Source organism: Chiloscyllium punctatum, unplaced genomic scaffold (assembly GCF_047496795.1).
Source record: "Chiloscyllium punctatum isolate Juve2018m unplaced genomic scaffold, sChiPun1.3 scaffold_1684, whole genome shotgun sequence".
Taxonomy (NCBI): domain Eukaryota; kingdom Metazoa; phylum Chordata; class Chondrichthyes; order Orectolobiformes; family Hemiscylliidae; genus Chiloscyllium; species Chiloscyllium punctatum.
The window spans coordinates 12,501-18,539 of NW_027311418.1; positions in this window are offsets into that span (position 1 = coordinate 12,501).

The following is a 6,039-nucleotide window of genomic DNA, read 5'->3' on the forward strand; positions in this document are numbered from 1 at the left end:
CCTTTCAAAAGATTCGACCACGTGCCGAAAACTTTAGACTTCCGTGAGCTCTCCGGCTTGCACCGAGACCCGAAGTCGACGTGCGAAGCACCACGGGACCCCTTTCGCCTGCAGGTCCCGAGCCGCCTTTATTTGCTGTTACGAGCATCGTGTGCCCCATACCTGCGTGACGAGCACCGCAGGGCGGCAGAGCCATCGCACTTGGCCGGGTGGCAGAGGAGGACCAGACTATTCACAGATAGCGGCCCAACGACTCCCAGAGCCGGTCGTGCGGCGCGCGAGGTCTGCTCTCTTCACAAGAGGCTTTATTAGGGAGTGCTAAGGCAAGGTTCTGTGCCCTCCACCCTCATCGCAACACCCATGGGAGCCTCCGGTCGTCAATAGACCGCCGCACCGGCCTCTGACTGACTCTCAGAATGGACGGAAAGAGCCGGGTAAGCCTTTCAAAAGATTCGACCACGTGCCGAAAACTTTAGACTTCCGTGAGCTCTCCGGCTTGCACCGAGACCCGAAGTCGACGTGCGAAGCACCACGGGACCCCTTTCGCCTGCAGGTCCCGAGCCGCCTTTATTTGCTGTTACGAGCATCGTGTGCCCCATACCTGCGTGACGAGCACCGCAGGGCGGCAGAGCCATCGCACTTGGCCGGGTGGCAGAGGAGGACCCGACTATTCACAGATAGCGGCCCAACGACTCCCAGAGCCGGTCGTGCGGCGCGCGAGGTCTGCTCTCTTCACAAGAGGCTTTATTAGGGAGTGCTAAGGCAAGGTTCTGTGCCCTCCACCCTCATCGCAACACCCATGGGAGCCTCCGGTCGTCAATAGACCGCCGCACCGGCCTCTGACTGACTCTCAGAATGGACGGAAAGAGCCGGGTAAGCCTTTCAAAAGATTCGACCACGTGCCGAAAACTTTAGACTTCCGTGAGCTCTCCGGCTTGCACCGAGACCCGAAGTCGACGTGCTAAGCACCACGGGACCCCTTTCGCCTGCAGGTCCCGAGCCGCCTTTATTTGCTGTTACGAGCATCGTGTGCCCCATACCTGCGTGACGAGCACCGCAGGGCGGCAGAGCCATCGCACTTGGCCGGGTGGCAGAGGAGGACCAGACTATTCACAGATAGCGGCCCAACGACTCCCAGAGCCGGTCGTGCGGCGCGCGAGGTCTGCTCTCATCACAAGAGGCTTTAGGGAGTGCTCAGGCAAGGGTCAGCCCGCAGCCTTCCTGGCAACACCCAGGGGAACCAGGCCACTCGCGTCTCTCGCCTTCATTTTCGACACGAGCGCCTGCGGAGGGCCACCACCCCCTCCGATTGTCAAGAGACCTCCGCACCGGCCTCTGACTTACTCTCAGAATGGACGGAAAGAGCCGGGTAAGCCTTTGAAAAGATTCGACCACGTGCCGAAAACTTTAGACTTCCGTGAGCTCTCCGGCTTGCACCGAGACCCGAAGTCGACGTGCTTAGCACCACGGGACCCCTTTCGCCTGCAGGTCCCGAGCCGCCTTTTATTTTTGTTACGAGTATCGTGTTCCCCAAACCTGGGTGACGAGCACCGCAGGGCGGCAGAGCCATCGCGCTTGTCCGGGTGGCAGAGGAGGACCAGACTATTCACAAATAGCGGCCCAACGACTCCCAGAGCCGGTCGTGCGGCAGGCGAGGTCTGCTCTCATCACAAGAGGCTTTAGGGAGTGCTCAGGCAACGGTCAGCCCGCAGCCTTCTTGGCAACACCCAAGGGAACCAGGCCACTCGCGTCTCTCGCCTTCATTTTGGACACGAGCGCCTGTGGAGGGACGGCCGGAGTCAACGTGGGGTTTGCCCGCCCTCCAATAGTGTCAAAAGACCGCCGCACAAGTCTCTGACTGACTCTTAGAACAGACAGAAAGAGTTTGTCAAATCTGTCAAAAAATTGACAAAGTGTCAAAAATTCGACTTCCAAGAGCTCTCCGGCATGCACTCATACCTGTCATTAAAGTGCTATGCCCGTGGAACCGTTTTTCGGATGCCTTTCAGAACGGTCCCGCGCCGCCATTTTGTTCTAAAAATCGTGTTCCCATATATCTCCGGGTACCCCGCCAACCTCACTGCGGAAAAACTACAAGTGGCACTGAATGGGTCTGAATTCCAAATTTGACTGCATCGGTCTGGAACTCGGTCCGGTCAAAACCGTTTGGATTTTTCTCGGTCCGGACTTCCGCGACAGACAAAGTTAAAGTTTTCGGGCTGCAGGCACAAAACGACAGCTGGCCATTTGCCGGGCTCAATTCACCCAATTCCTCCGGCACTTCGGAGCACATGTTCGGTGTAAGTTTGCGAATCTTTCCCGATGCTGCAGCATTTTCCTCCGCTGACACTTAGAATATTTTTCACACTTTGCTGAAAATTTTTCTAAGTGTTTTTTTCCAAGTTTTCCTGGTTACTGATTTCTTCTTTTTAAACATTTTTCTAAGTTTTTCTGGTTACTGATTTCTTCTTTTTAAACATTTTTCTAAGTTTTTCTGGTTACTCATTTCTTCTTTTTAAACATTTTTCTAAGTTTTTCTGGTTACTCACTTCTTCTTTTTAAACATTTTTCTAAGTTTTTCTGGTTACTGATTTCTTCTTTTTAAACATTTTTCGCCGTTTTTCTGGTTACTGATTTCTTCTTTTTAAACATTTTTCTAAGTTTTTCTGGTTACTGATTTCTTCTTTTTAAACGTTTTTCTGGTTACTCATTTCTTCTTTTTAAACATTTTTCTAAGTTTTTCTGGTTACTCACTTCTTCTTTTTAAACATTTTTCGCCGTTTTTCTGGTTACTGATTTCTTCTTTTTAAACATTTTTCTAAGTTTTTCTGGTTACTCATTTCTTCTTTTTAAACATTTTTCTAAGTTTTTCTGGTTACTCATTTCTTCTTTTTAAACATTTTTCTAAGTTTTTCTGGTTACTGATTTCTTCTTTTTAAACATTTTTCTAAGTTTTTCTGGTTACTGATTTCTTCTTTTTAAACATTTTTCTAAGTTTTCCTGGTTACTCATTTCTTCTTTTTAAACATTTTTCTAAGTTTTCCTGGTTACTCATTTCTTCTTTTTAAACATTTTTCTAAGTTTTCCTGGTTACTGATTTCTTCTTTTTAAACATTTTTCGCAGTTTTTCTGGTTACTGATTTCTTCTTTTTAAACATTTTTTCGCAGTTTGTCTGGTTACTGATTTCTTCTTTTTAAACATTTTTCGCCGTTTTTCTGGTTACTGATTTCTTCTTTTTAAACATTTTTCGCCGTTTTTCTGGTTACTGATTTCTTCTTTTTAAGCATTTTTCTAAGTTTTTCTGGTTACTCATTTCTTCTTTTTAAACATTTTTCTAAGTTTTTCTGGTTACTGATTTCTTCTTTTTAAACATTTTTCTAAGTTTTTCTGGTTACTCATTTCTTCTTTTTAAACATTTTTCTAAGTTTTTCTGGTTACTCACTTCTTCTTTTTAAACATTTTTCTAAGTTTTTCTGGTTACTGATTTCTTCTTTTTAAACATTTTTCGCCGTTTTTCTGGTTACTGATTTCTTCTTTTTAAACATTTTTCTAAGTTTTTCTGGTTACTCATTTCTTCTTTTTAAACATTTTTCTAAGTTTTTCTGGTTACTGATTTCTTCTTTTTAAACATTTTTCTAAGTTTTCCTGGTTACTGATTTCTTCTTTTTAAACATTTTTCGCAGTTTTTCTGGTTACTGATTTCTTCTTTTTAAACATTTTTCTAAGTTTTCCTGGTTACTGATTTCTTCTTTTTAAACATTTTTCGCAGTTTTTCTGGTTACTGATTTCTTCTTTTTAAACATTTTTCTAAGTTTTTCTGGTTACTGATTTCTTCTTTTTAAACATTTTTCTAAGTTTTTCTGGTTACTCACTTCTTCTTTTTAAACATTTTTCTAAGTTTTCCTGGTTACTGATTTCTTCTTTTTAAACATTTTTCGCAGTTTGTCTGGTTACTGATTTCTTCTTTTTAAACATTTTTCGCAGTTTTTCTGGTTACTGATTTCTTCTTTTTAAACATTTTTCTAAGTTTTTCTGGTTACTCACTTCTTCTTTTATAACATTTTTCTAAGTTTTCCTGGTTACTGATTTCTTCTTTTTAAACATTTTTCTAAGTTTTCCTGGTTACTGATTTCTTCTTTTTAAACATTTTTCTAAGTTTTCCTGGTTACTGATTTCTTCTTTTTAAACATTTTTCTAAGTTTTTCTGGTTACTCATTTCTTCTTTTTAAACATTTTTCGCAGTTTTTCTGGTTACTGATTTCTTCTTTTTAAACATTTTCCTAAGTTTTCCTGGTTACTGATTTCTTCTTTTTAAACATTTTTCTAAGTTTTCCTGGTTACTCATTTCTTCTTTTTGATCATTTTTCTAAGTTTTCCTGGTTACTGATTTCTTCGTTTTGAACATTTTTCTAAGTTTTCCTGGTTACTCACTTCTTCTTTTCAAACATTTTTCTTCGTTTTTCTGTTTACTCATTTAGCACTTTCAGGCACTTTCCCATCATTTCCTCGTTCCCGATTTCACCCTTTAAAACGCTTTCGGGCATTTCCCTAAGTTTTGCGGTTCACTCGTTTGGGACTCACTGACACCTTCTCTAGCTTCCCTGCTCACTTTTTTCGTACTGTTGAGAAAATTCGAACCCTTTCCTTAACTATGCCGGTTACTGACTTCACCGCTTCAGACCCTTGTCCCCGTAATGAAAGATACCATTTCCCACCGTGGGAAATGCACGAAAATCGGACTGAACACGGGGGAGGCTCCCCCCTCGAAGGCGAGACCGTCGGCAGAACCGCCGGGTCAAACCCGGCCGAGCTACCCGGCTTACAAGTCTCAAAGTCGGTATGAGCAGTCACGTCCACCCCCATTCCCTTTTGGACCACTTCCCACGGTTCCAAATGCATGAAAATCGGCCTGTACACGGGGGAGGCACCCGCCTCGAAGACGAGACCGTCGGCAGAACCGCCGGGTCAAACCCGGCTGAGCTACCCGGCTCGGAAGCGCCAAAGTCGGGTTGAGCAGTCACATTCACTCCCATCGACGTTTGGACCACTTCCCACGGTTCGAAATGCACGGAAATCGGCCTGTACACGGGGGAGGCACCCGCCTCGAAGAGGAGACTGTCGGCAGAACCGCCGGGTCAAACCCGGCTGTGCTAACCGGCTCGGAAGCGCCAAAGTCGGGTTGAGCAGTCACATTCACTCCCATCCCCTTTTGGGCAACTTCCCACGGTTGGAAATGCATGGAAATCGGACTGAACACGGGGGAGGCTCCCCCCTCGAAGGCGAGACCGTCGGCAGAACCGCAGGATCAAACCCGGCTGAGCTACCCGGCTTACAAGTCTCAAAGTCGGTATGAGCAGACACGTCCACCCCCATTCCCTTTTGGACCACTTCCCACGGTTCGAAATGCATGAAAATCGGCCTGTATACGGGGGAGGCACCCGCCTCGAAGACGAGACCGTCGGCAGACCCGCCGGGTCAAACCCGGCTGAGCTACCCGGCTCGGAAGCGCCAAAGTCGGGTTGAGCAGTCACATTCACTCCCATCCCCTTTTGGACCACTTCCCACGGTTCGAAATGCACGAAAATCGGCCTGTACACGGGGGAGGCACCCGCCTCGAAGACGAGACCGTCGGCAGAACCGCCGGAACAAACCCGGCTGAGCTACCCGGCTTACAAGTCTCAAAGTCGGTATGAGCAGACACGTCCACCCCCATTCCCTTTTGGACCACTTCCCACGGTTCGAAATGCATGAAAATCGGCCTGTATACGGGGGAGGCACCCGCCTCGAAGACGAGACCGTCGGCAGACCCGCCGGGTCAAACCCGGCTGAGCTACCCGGCTCGGAAGCGCCAAAGTCGGGTTGAGCAGTCACATTCACTCCCATCCCCTTTTGAACCTCTTCCCACCGTTGGAAATGCACGAAAATCGGCCTGTACACGGGGGAGGCTCCCCCCTCGAAGGCGAGACCGTCGGCAGAACCGCCGGGTCAAACCCGGCTGAGCTACCCGGCTTACAAGTCTCGAAGTCGGGTTGAGCAGT